The sequence below is a fragment of the Rutidosis leptorrhynchoides genome, chromosome 1, assembly GCF_046630445.1.
Source record: "Rutidosis leptorrhynchoides isolate AG116_Rl617_1_P2 chromosome 1, CSIRO_AGI_Rlap_v1, whole genome shotgun sequence".
NCBI lineage: Eukaryota > Viridiplantae > Streptophyta > Magnoliopsida > Asterales > Asteraceae > Rutidosis > Rutidosis leptorrhynchoides.
Window position 1 is genome coordinate 247,855,338 of NC_092333.1, and position 13,102 is coordinate 247,868,439.

At 28.7% G+C, this 13,102-nt stretch overlaps 1 long non-coding RNA gene across 1 annotated transcript; it reads right to left on the reverse strand.

Moving 5' to 3' along the window:
* Positions 1 to 706: 706 nt before the first annotated feature.
* Positions 707 to 3,346, reverse strand: LOC139868918 (uncharacterized). The gene is made up of 3 exons (XR_011765997.1): positions 3,129 to 3,346; positions 2,988 to 3,043; positions 707 to 862 (listed from the first exon to the last, which is right to left on the reverse strand). It is a non-coding gene; the product is annotated as an uncharacterized lncRNA (long non-coding RNA).
* Between the last annotated feature and the right edge of the window lie 9,756 nt (positions 3,347 to 13,102).

Sequence of the window (13,102 nt, forward strand, 5' to 3'; positions counted from 1 at the left end):
CTATTAATATAAATGTTGGATTGTACTACTGCTTAATTGTTCATGCTATTTCAACTAAGTTTTTATTTATTTTTTTATTTATTTTAGGTATGACTTTTTTTAACTGTATGTTTATATTAGACTCATTAGCAAAGTTGCGTTATCACATATATATATATTTTTAGAATTGATATTGAGAGAATGTGTTATATATTGGTGCTTGTTTGTGCTTATAATTTCTTAATGTTATTCTGTATCCAAGTGCGAACCTTAAGTGTTCCAGTTTTGAGTACAACACACATTGCTATTTAATAACTTACAACCTACGGAAAAATGGGTGATATGATATTGATCGAATTAGCTTTATTATTATAATTAACATTTCCATTTGCACAACTACAAAAGCTTTCATTAAAACAGAAATTTCCTACAATTGTTCAAGCAAAAAACATGTGCATAAATCAAAATAACCAAAGTCAAAATACATTAAAGTAAAAAAAAAAAAAAAAAAAAAAAAAAAAAAAAAACGAGTCCTATGCAAACCAAAGCAGAAAAATAAACTTTACATATCCCTAATCCCTCCCAAGCGACTAAAAGCTCCTTGCTTAAAGTCCCGAGTATAAAAGGACCTTATCCTTTTGTTGGTTTTCATTGGACATGAGTAACTTTATAGCATATTTCTTCCTTTATAACTTAAAGTCCCGAGTATAAAAGGACCTTATCCTGCATACGTCTCTATGTGGCGCATTACAAATACCTCACAATCTACAAAATTCTTCCTTGTACCCCAACTCAATTGAGGGATCACAAAATCAGCTTCCTCAATACTATTTGCCTTTACATGTCCAATAGACTCCAAAAAATACTCGACAAATAGTGTTTTCTACATTTGGGGAAAAAAACACAAGAATTATTCTAAGAAACACGTGTTAACATATGAAAATTAAAATTATTATAAATACACTTAAAAAGAAATCATGAATTCATGATCAAGTTTTATTCATCCCAAAGATAAGTTTCTTATATATTAGGTTATTCCAAAATTACCATCAGGTGTTAACAATGTATACAAATTATCAAATAAACAATTACTAACAATGTTAACAAATTAACATCAGTTGCTATCATTGAGCAGCAACTTATAAATAAATAAAATATTAAAAATTTTGAATATTAATAACACACCAAAAAAACATACTGTTGGGTGTTAACAATATTATCAAGTTAACATCAAATGTTACTTAACACAAACAAATTCCAAATAACATGTTTAACATTTTCACCAATAATAACACTCATATGTTAACATTAACATTCGTTTATTAACAGATGTTAACATAATGTTTATGCGCCTTCTGACCACCCAAATTAACAAACGAATAATAAAAGTGACTTCATTCATTCCATATATACCCTTAAATAAATTGAAATACATGTATGCACCTCAACTACTGACCTTGTTGTTAACAACCTAGTAGTAAGTTAAGAAAATTAAAAAATTGATACCCCTGGTTTTTGTAATAGTAACTAACCAAATGTTAACAAATTAACTCATTTATTTACAAACCAAGTTAACAACTGAATACTCCCAATGTGAACATACGCAGCCCAAACATGTTAACATTTACCATAGCTCATATAAATCGAATCCACCACTGCTACGCACCACAACTAATTAGATTGTTGTTAACATCCTATTCCTTTTCATCTTTTAAAAAAAAAAAATTATTCATATCAAATGTTTTTTTTAAAAAAAACATAATAACCGATCTTAACAAGTTAACTGTTGTTCAGACTACAACATACAGCCACGTTTTGTCTACACATGTTAACAATTGAACTACCGATTCCAAGGAAAAAAAATTAAACTATATGAACAGAAAACAGTACACATATGAACATGTACAATAAATAAAATATAATCAAGTGTTAACCGAATTTACCATGCTTTCTTCAATCACGTGTACATATATTCAACATCCAAAGTCAACTAATCAACTATCATTAACAACTGTAACCAAAATATTCAAACGTCTTCGTTACACACAAAGTTAACAAATTATTAACACCATTTTGAACTCATGCATTCATAACACACGCAAATGTTCCAATTTACACGTATAATTAATTGAAATACATATATGGACCTAAACTATTGATTTTGTTGTTAATAACCAAGTCGAGTTTTTTTTTTTTAAAAAAAAAAACACCCATACACCCTGCTTGTTTAACACAGCTGACCAAATGTTAACAACTTAAATCATTTATTTAACCCAACTGTAGCACATGTTCAAAATGCTGCACAATAGCAACTCACTTACAATTACATAATATTACCACCCTATATGCACATGTGCATACACATACAAAACATGTACATACCACAGTAACATACGCATACCACACATGTTAACATGTTCCATACATAAGATAAATTGAATCACACACTAATACACCTTATCTATTGAATTTGTTGGTAACATCAAAGTCCGTTTCATATTTCCTAAAAATATTAAAAAAAATTACATAACAAATGTTCTTAAAAAAAAAATAATATCAGAACATACCATGTGAACAAATGCCCCTACTTCAACTAACTAACAAGTTCAGTAACCACATGTTAACATTTGAACTACCATGACCAAATAAATCGACCTAATTTGAACATGTTCGTACCCAGCAAATTAACACATTAACAATAAAAACATGAACAACTGCTCATGATACATTTGAATATATGAATCAAATTTTTAACTTACCAACAATATGTTTGTGAACATCACCCAATCTCAAGTTTCGTAACAAAAATTTCACCATCATCATAAACATTTTATAATTACTAAATCTTTATTTTCTGACAAACAAAACACCCAAAATTTTACAAACCTAACTCATGTTCTTAATTCATCTACTGAACAATTTCAGTCAACTAATGTTAACATATGTTCTAAATTATAACAATCTAACAGCAAAGAAAATATTAATTATATATGAACAATTTAACACACCTGCAACATTTTGTTGGTTTTTTGAGTTTCCCTCTTCAGCACTCATGACCTAATCTCTGTACCAAAACAAAAAGTGAACAACAAAAACCAGTCGGATTACAAAATTGATAACTTAAAATTAACAAATTAACATATTCGTACCTTGATTTCTTGTAGATTGCTTGTAGAAATGTTAGAACTTAGATTTAGGAACCCTAGACTCCTAGAGTTCTTCCGATGCAGTTGTTATTTTTTCAAAAACATTCAATTGCAAAAGGGTATTTAGGCTACAAACAAGGGATTTTAGTATCACTCCAGTCAATTGTGGCAGTTTATTCATGGTCGATTTTGAAGTTGAAACCGTTTACCCGATAATTCTCAACTGCACATTCGGTTATGTTCCTTTTAAACACTGATATAATATAATGTGGCGTCTTTTTTTTAATTCCATAAATACCCTTTTCCGTGTTAATTTTAAGGGGATGATTCTCACTCTCACTTTTTTATCTCCACACACCTATTTTAACCTTTTACTCTTCAAATAATACTCAATTGGTGTGTGAGGATCAAAAAAGTGTGTATGAGAATCATCCCCTAATTTTAAACATAATTTAATTATTAAATACTACAATAAATCTGAGCCTTTAATCTAATCCATCTAACGGTTATAAACTGGTTCTTTTGGCTCTCACAAAAATCTTAGTTCTCATATGAACTCACCCCTATATATATATATATATATATATATATATATATATATATATATATATATATAGGGGCAGGATCAATGGGGAAGTAACCAATCGGGGGGAAGCGGTGGAAGTAAATTTTTTTTTTCATTTTTTTTGAATTTTTTTTTTTGGCATCAAGATCACACGAAAATATGAACATTTAGAAGAGACACTTCGTGATGAATGTTATTATTTAGGCGGGAAAACGATCGACAAAAATAACATTCAAGATAATATTGTTTGTGAAGAATATGAACGTTTTTTTTTTTCTTCATGTTTTGTGAAGTAAAATTTAGCCCGATTTAGAGTTAAGGGTTTAGGGTTTGGTGTTTTGGGTTTATTCCATAAACCCAAAACACCAAACCCTAAACCCTAAACCCTAAACTCTAAACCGTTCGTGTTAAAAACTCAATCTAAATCCTAAATTTAAACCCTAAATCTAAACCTTAAACCCTAAATTTCTAAACCCTAATATCTAAACCCTATAAACCCTAATATCTAAACCCTAATATCTAAACCCCAATAGCTAAACCTCAAAATACGCTCGAAAAACACGATAATTGTTATATATTACTTCTTCGAGCGTTTTCCCGCCAAAATAAAAACATTTATCACAAAGTGTCTCTACTAAATGTTCATATTTTCATCTCATTTATAATGTTCGTGAACAAAGTTTTTTCAAAAAATGAAAAAAAAAAAAGTTTTTGCTTCCCCCGAATGATTACTTCACTCTTGATCCTACCACTATATATATATATATATATATATATATATATATATATATATATATATATATATATATATATATATATATATATAGGGGCAGGATCAATGGGGAAGTAACCAATCGGGGGGAAGCGGGGGGAAGCAAATTTTTTTTTTTTCGTTTTTTTTGAAATTTTTTTTTCCGGCATTAAGATCACACAAAAATATGAACATTTAGAAGAGACACTTCGTGATGAATGTTATTATTTAGGCGGAAAAACGATCGAAAAAAATAACATTCAAGATAATATTGTTCGTGAAGAATATGAACGTTTTTTTTTCATGTTTTGTGAAGTAAAATTTAGTCCGATTTAGAGTTTAGGGTTTAGGGTTTAGGGTTTGGTGTTTTGGGTTTATTCCATAAACTCAAAACACCAAACCCTAAACCCTAAACCCTAAACCGTTCGTGTTAAAAACTCAATCTAAATCCTAAATCTAAACCCTAAATCTAAACCATAAACCCTAAATTTCTAAACCCTATAAACCCTAATATCTAAACCTCAATAGCTAAAACCTCAAAATACGCTCGAAAAACACGATAATTGTTATATATTACTTCTTCGAGCGTTTTCCCGTCAAAATAAAAACATTTATCACAAAGTGTCTCTACTAAATGTTCATATTTTCATCTCATCTATAATGTTCGTGAACAAAGTTTTTTCTAAAAACGAAAAAAAAAAGTTTTTGCTTCCCCCCGAATGGTTACTTCCCTCTTGATCCTACCACTATATATATATATATATATATATATATATATATATATATATATATATATATATATATATATACGGGCATGATCAATGGGGAAGTAACCAATCGGGAGGAAGCGGGGGGAAGCAAATTTTTTTTTTCATTTTTTTTTGGAATTTTTTTTCCGGCATCAAGATCACACGAAAATATGAACATTTAGAAGAGACACTTCGTGATGAATGTTATTATTTAGGCGGGAAAACGATCGACAAAAATAACATTCAAGATAATATTGTTCGTGAAGAATATGAACGTTTTTTTTCTTCATGTTTTGTGAAGTAAAATTTAGCCCGATTTAGAGTTTAGGGTTTAGGGTTTGGTGTTTTGGGTTTATTCCGTAAACCCAAAACACCAAACCCTAAACCCTAAACTCTAAAACGTTCGTGTTAAAAACTCAATCTAAATCCTAAATCTAAACCCTAAATCTAAACCCTAAACCATAAATTTCTAAACCCTAATATCTAAACCCTATACCCTAATATCTAAACCTCAATAGTTAAAACCTCAACATAAACTCGAAAAACACGATAATTGTTATATATTACTTCTTCGAGCGTTTTTTCGCCAAAATAAAAACATTTATCACAAAGTGTCTCTACTAAATGTTCATATTTTCATCCCATCTATAATGTTCGTGAACAAAGTTTTTTCAAAAAACGAAAAAAAAGTTTTTGCTTCCCCCCGTTTCCCCCCGATTGGTTACTTCCCTCTTGATCCTATCACTATATATATATATATATATATATATATATATATATATATATATATATATATATATATATATATATATATATATATATATATACACACTAGATTTTTGAGCCCGTGCGTTGCACGAGTGTATAAAAAATCGTTCAAAAAATGTAATTTGCAGTTCATATTGTTATGTAATAACGATATTAAAAAAATAGAAAAAGTATAAGAATTATTTAAGAGTCAGTGATGTTGACAAAGTTTAAAAATTTTTTAAGTTTAAGAGCCTGTTTTGTTGACAAATTTTAAAAATTCCCTTTGCGTTCAAGAGCCAGTGGTATTGAAGAATTCTAAAAGTATTTTGAGTTTAGGAGCCCATAGTGTTCATAAATTTTAAAAGTGGTTTTGTATGATGTTAATAACTTAATGTCTATAATTTTTTTCTCACCATTAATATTTTTTTAATATATAAATTACATATACTACGTAATGTTAATATAATGAAAATAAAGAATAAGTTAAATTATTATATACAAAAAAAAAAAAAATTATTTGTCCATCAATTTCGTTGATTAAATATAAAATCATTTTCAGTAAAAAAAAAAAAAAAAAGAATTGTTACACAATACATAACCGTTTGTCAATTGGTATTCAACCAATAATTAGTACTCCGTATCATTTAACGCTTTAAAAAGTAAATACTTAAATAAACTGGAAATAGAATAATGAAACTAAAATAGAAGAGCTTTTTAAGTGCCGTAAATGAGGCATAATTGCTAGATGACCTTCAAGTTGTCAAATATTACGAAGGGGTGCCATTGAACATGTCATAATCTACATACAAATTGATTATAAGGATTCCCTATCTATATTTCAATATTAATTAATTTATATATACACTAAGAGACAAAACACTTTTTACTATTCACCAACAATAATTATGAGTATTTTCGCCGTTTCATCTTTTTTTTTTTGCCCCCAACGATAAAATAAGCAACTTTCGTAAAAGAACCAACCATTCAATGTTACCAAAAGATGTCGAAAAAATTACTTTTTTACAAAAAAATCAACTAACTTTTTTTTCTCTCTCTTTTCTTCCTCAACTATAAAAGAGGCAACTTTCATAAAATGAACAACCCTTCAATGCTACCAATAGATGTCGAAAAATATTTTTTTTACAAAATAGATCAAGTAATTTAAAAAAAAACCTAAAAGAAGCAACTTTCACAAAAAGAACAACTCTTTAATGTTAGATGTCGAAAAAAATTCTTTTTTACAAAATAGATCAAGACTTTTTTTTATACTAATAGACAAAACACTGTTTTACTATTTATCAATAGTAACCAGGGGTATTTTCATCATTTCACCTATTTTTTATCCCCAACGATAAAATAAGCAACTTTCGTAAAAGAACCAACTCTTCAATGCTACCAAAATATGTCGAAAAAATTACTTTTTTACAAAAAAATCAACTAACTTTTTTTTTCTCTCTCTCTCTCTCTTTCCTTCCTCAACTATAAAAGAGGCAACTTTCATAAAATGAACAACCCTTCAATGCTACCAATAGATGTCGAAAAACATTCTTTTTTACAAAATATATCAAGTAACTTTAAAAAAAAACTATAAGAAGGAACTTTCACAAAAGAAACAACCCTTTAATGTTAGATGTCGAAAAAAATTCTTTTTTACAAAATAGATCAAGACTTTTTTTTAACTCACATTCAAAACGGAGCCCCCATCGCGAAACGAGGGCTCCATAACTAGTTATAATCTATTTATGTAAATCTATATATGTATATATTAAATTATAATGAATAATTAATTCAATTTAATCATAAAATTACACCTAAGCAAAAACCTTATATATATATATATATATATATATATATATATATATATATATATATATATATATATATATATATATATATATATATATATATATATATATATATATATATATTGTTTATATAAATATCAAAAGTAAAAACATATTAATATGTACGTATAAACATATTAATATATTAATTTAGTGTTTACTTGGCTCTATTAATCGAGTCAACAACAAACGTCGACTTATTAGCGATTTTTTTTATATAAGACTTACTGACGACTTGACTGCCGCTTAGAGTCTAAACTGAAATTCAGGCAGGTTTAAAACCCGTAAAAATTTGATTCTATTATTTTCATGGCGTTTCACACTTATTTTTGCATTTTTTTATTAAACTACTTTTTGACCAGAGGTTCATTCGAAAGCAATCTCTCTATCTATAGAATATTGAGAGTGAGAACTTTCTCTACACATGAGGTGTTTCACTCTGGGTGAAGTAATGACTTCTCTTTATTTTAGGATAAGAGAATGATTGTCTTCATCTTACCTTCTCCATACTCCACTTTTATGGGATTGAATTTTGTTGTTGTTATTGTTTTACGTTTTAATATATATATATATATATACATATATATATATATACGTTATAATAAACTGATAAATTATATAAATATTAATAGTATACGTTTAAATAAAATGTTTTAATTAATATTAGTATGTATATAAATAACTTTCATTAATTAATATGTATACGTTCTAATTAAGATGCTTTAATTAAAATTAATATGTATATAAATATATATTAAATATGTATATAAATACGTTTAATATAATATCTATATATATATCTATCTATATATATTTTTTAATTTTAATATTAATAAATATTTTAATTAATATACGTTTTAAAAAATAGGTTTCAATAATTACATGTCAATAATAACTTTTGATGATGAAACGTTTTAATAAATTTATAAACGTATTAATATATACATTTCAAATATCTATATCTTTCTTTGACATGTATAAATCTTTTCCATAAATAGCCACATGTCTCCACCACATTCACTCTCACCAAAAAGGACACATGCCACCATCATAATCTTCCTCACTTTAATTATTTTTTCTAATTAAATCATAAATACAAAATCAAACCAAACAGGCCTCTCTCTCTCTCTCTCTCTCTCTCTCTCTCTCTCTCTCTCTCTCTCTCTCTCTCTCTCTCTCTCTCTCTTAAAAGTCGACTACCCCCAAATCGTAAGCACTGCTGATTATGGTCATCCACAGCTACAATAGACCGCGGTGCTACCACCAATGAATCCGTTGCGTTTTTTTTCTACAAAATCGTATGAATTTTGTACACTAACACCATATTCTTCGAAACCGCCGGAAGTTTCTCCGGAGCTTAATCTGGCGTGATGAAGAAGAATATTACAAAAACAGTTTACGGTTTGCAACGATTTAGGGTTTGCAACGTATATGTGATTAAACAGAGGTATTATGGATTGCAGCGATTTATTGTTTGCAGCGAAATTGCTACTTTTATTTCGATGTTCATATGCAAAACCGTGAATCGCCATTTAAATCGATGTTCGCAGACAGTGATGGTATGTTATTTCCCAGGTTCTCCATTTTAAATCAAGTTTTGTTGTCCCAAAAATAAAATAAAAATTGATTTCATGTTTTACAAAAGTTTTGAGAACAAACAGTACACATGTATATAGACAATAGTTTATGATTTGCTTTTTGCTAACGATCGATATCATAGTGATCAACTGAAAAGTGTTTGTGATATAGATCATAGTGATCAACTGAAAAGTGTTTGTGATATATCAGGTGGTTTATGCCTGTAAATATTCTTTTAACTTTTATAATTGGGTCGACGCTTGGATGGGTTCTTATGATTATCACTAACCGCCTCAACATCTAAAAGGCCTTATCCTTGGTGCCTGTTCAGCAGGTAATTTACTAACTTGTAATGTACAAATTTGAGCACAAAATGATTAAATGAATATGAATGATCAAAATTATATCTATGATTTTAAATAATAGGGAACCTGGGAAACAAACATGCTTTTGATCATAGTACCAGCTGTATGCAAAGAGAATGGTACTTTCGTTGGTGATTTGGATGTTTGTGTAGAGTTTGGAACTCCATATGCTTCACTATATATCACTGTAAGTTTTTCAACATATTAGAGAGATTACCCAATCGTGTCTCTAGGTTCTGAATAACTGCTTGTTGGTTACAAAAAAGTTGATTATTCTTTTCATCTCTTTGATTCTGAGTCGCTATGAGTTGAGTTTGGGATGTCACTAACTTCTCCATCATTGCTTCCAAACCCGATTTCTTGTTTTTAACTTGAGGCTTTTGATAAAATCCCGGGGCATGTTGTTGAAAATCACTACTAGAACTCCCGAAATTAGCATTCTGACCTTGACTTTGTGGGTTATAAGGATTGTTGAAATTTCGATTGAATTGGGCTCTTCCTTGAAACTGGTTATTAATTTATTGAGTAACATAAGCCACTTGCTCCTTTTGAGCCATAGTAAAACTAGTATCACAATCATTACCCAAATGTGTACGCCCACAATAATCACATCCTACCTCAATAGCATGTATCTCCTTGTTAATCTTTTCCATATTCCGTGAGAGACCATCCAAATTTGCACTAATAGACCCAAAATCTTCAAAAGCACTGGCGCTTGTGACTATAGAAGATGAACGGGTCAAATCGTTATCCTGATGCCACTCATGTGAGTACTAAACCTATTTCTCAATAATATCATAAGCCTCTTGTTCTGTCTTATCTATCAATGAACCACCTGCAGCTTGGTCAATAGTATCACGGGTGGCAACATCACACCCCTTATAAAAAATATGAACCTTATGGAAGGTCTCAAGCCCGTGCTATCGACACGCTCTTAACATTCTACAAAATCTACACCACGCATCATATAAGGTTTCCATGGGCTTCTGACAAAACTGGGTGATATCCTGTTGAATCCTAGCAGCTTTTGAAGCCGGAAAGTACTTACTCAAAAAATTTTCAACCAATACATTTCAAGTGTGAATCTATAACGACCCTCATTTTTCCATTCTATATTTTTCCATATTAAATGCCAATAATATAATTAAACTTAATAATTAAACTTTAATCGATAATGGTTAAGCGTAAAGAATTATAAAATATACTAATTAACTTTGTACATTAATTGACAAGTTAACAAAAATAATAAGTTAATTAACTTTCATGAACAAATAAATATTGTGTACTTAAAATAAATAAACTGGGATAATTAAGGAATCATTTAAGCTAATCTAAAGTATAAGGTTTAAAGTGAAAAGTCCCAAAACCCTCCTTAAAAATGCCCTAGCCGAAATTTTAAAAAATAAAATAAGTGAATTGCCTAAAATACCCCTCTAATTTTCGGCACCCATCATCCCTCTTAACCCCCTCTTCAAGCCAACTTGTTCTCTAAGTAATTCCTAATTAAACCCTAATTCTAGAATCCTCCTAACACTCCTATAAATAGAGGCCTAAGCTAACCCATTCTATGTACCAAATCACAATTACAACTCTCTCTCAAAATCTCTCTCCCTCTCTCCCTAGTTTCGGCCAAAACCGAAACCACCCCCACCATCACCATCGAAATCCATCACCACCTTCAAGGGTTTTTCAAGGTGATCTTCAAGTGTTCTTCGCGTTCTTCGTGTTCTTCAAGAATCTTCGAGGTGTTCTTCAAATCTTCAAGGTTTTTGATCATCATCTTCAAGTGTTCATCAACTTTTCTTGTTAATCTTCATCCATCTTCATCAAGGTAACAAACCCTAGATCCAAAACTCTTAAAGTTAACTTTCAATTCATGTTATAATCATAATCGTATTCATACTAGTTCATATACATATATATTGTTCTTGTAAAATATATATATATATATATATATATATATATATATATATATATATATATATATATATATATATACATATACATATACCTACGGTATATATATAAAAAAGAAAGAATTTTATGTTTGATCTTTGGAAACCTAAAACCTAATAAAGATTATGTTAAGGTGGTTATAATTGGAAGGTATATACACATTATATATATATATATATATATATATATATATATATATATATATATATATACTAGTAAAAAAAAATATAAATATATATACATACATACACATACGGTTTTAAAAAAAAAAGGATTTTTAGTTTGATCTTCCAAACCCTAAAGATTGTTAGAAGATTTGTTAATGTTTAAAAGGGGTAACTAGATATGTACATACCATAAATAGATACACTATGCCTATTTGTAAAAGAAAAATATATAAAACATATATATACATATATATACACGAGTATATACATATAAAAAATATATATAAATACTATATATATAAATACTATATATATATATATATATATATATATATATATATATATATACATATACACGAAAATATATACATATATGTATATTAAACCCTAATTACACCTAAACTATACTACTTTAATTAAAACCCTAAACTTAACCCTAATTTATTAAAACCTTAATTAATTATTAAACCCTAGACATTAATTAAACCCTAATTATTAATTACTAAACCCTAATCATTAATTACTACTCTAATTAATTAAACCTAATTAATTAATGAAACCCTAATATTACTTATACTATTATTTAACACTTACACTTATACTATTATTAACACATATACTACACTACCTATATTATAACGCATAAAAACATTTTGGGATATATATTAGATATATATAGATCTTCTAACTTTCTTGACGAATGGTTTCTACGAAACTCTAGGCGGAAGGGTTTGGATTTTCTGATTTAAAGGATCCTATAGCTTAAGCCCCTAGACCTAAAATGGCCATTCGAAGGGAAAGGGGGTGATTGGAAGTATATCTAATATGGCAAGTATCCTAAAATGGAAACACTTTTTAAAATAGAAACTTTCTAATTATAAACTTACTAAAATGGGAAACTTACTAAAAATAGAAACTTTCTAAAAATGGAAACTTTCTAAAGTAGAGACTTACTAAGAATGAAAAACTTAGTAAAACAGACTATACTTAAACTTAAACTTGGGCAAAACACTTACTACTCTTAAATGTCAATAGGTTGACTTTTCTGCTCACTCATCCAACTTTCTATTCCGAGGAATAACTAGCTCATCTCTCTACTTACTAAGGTGAATTCATAGCCCCACTCTTTATTGCTAGCAAACTTATTTACTTTTATTGGGGTGAGACACATGCTACTTTTACTATTTACAATTTAGACACAAGTGCCAACTGTTAAAACTATGCTATACCCGGCTATGTCCGACTAAGTCCC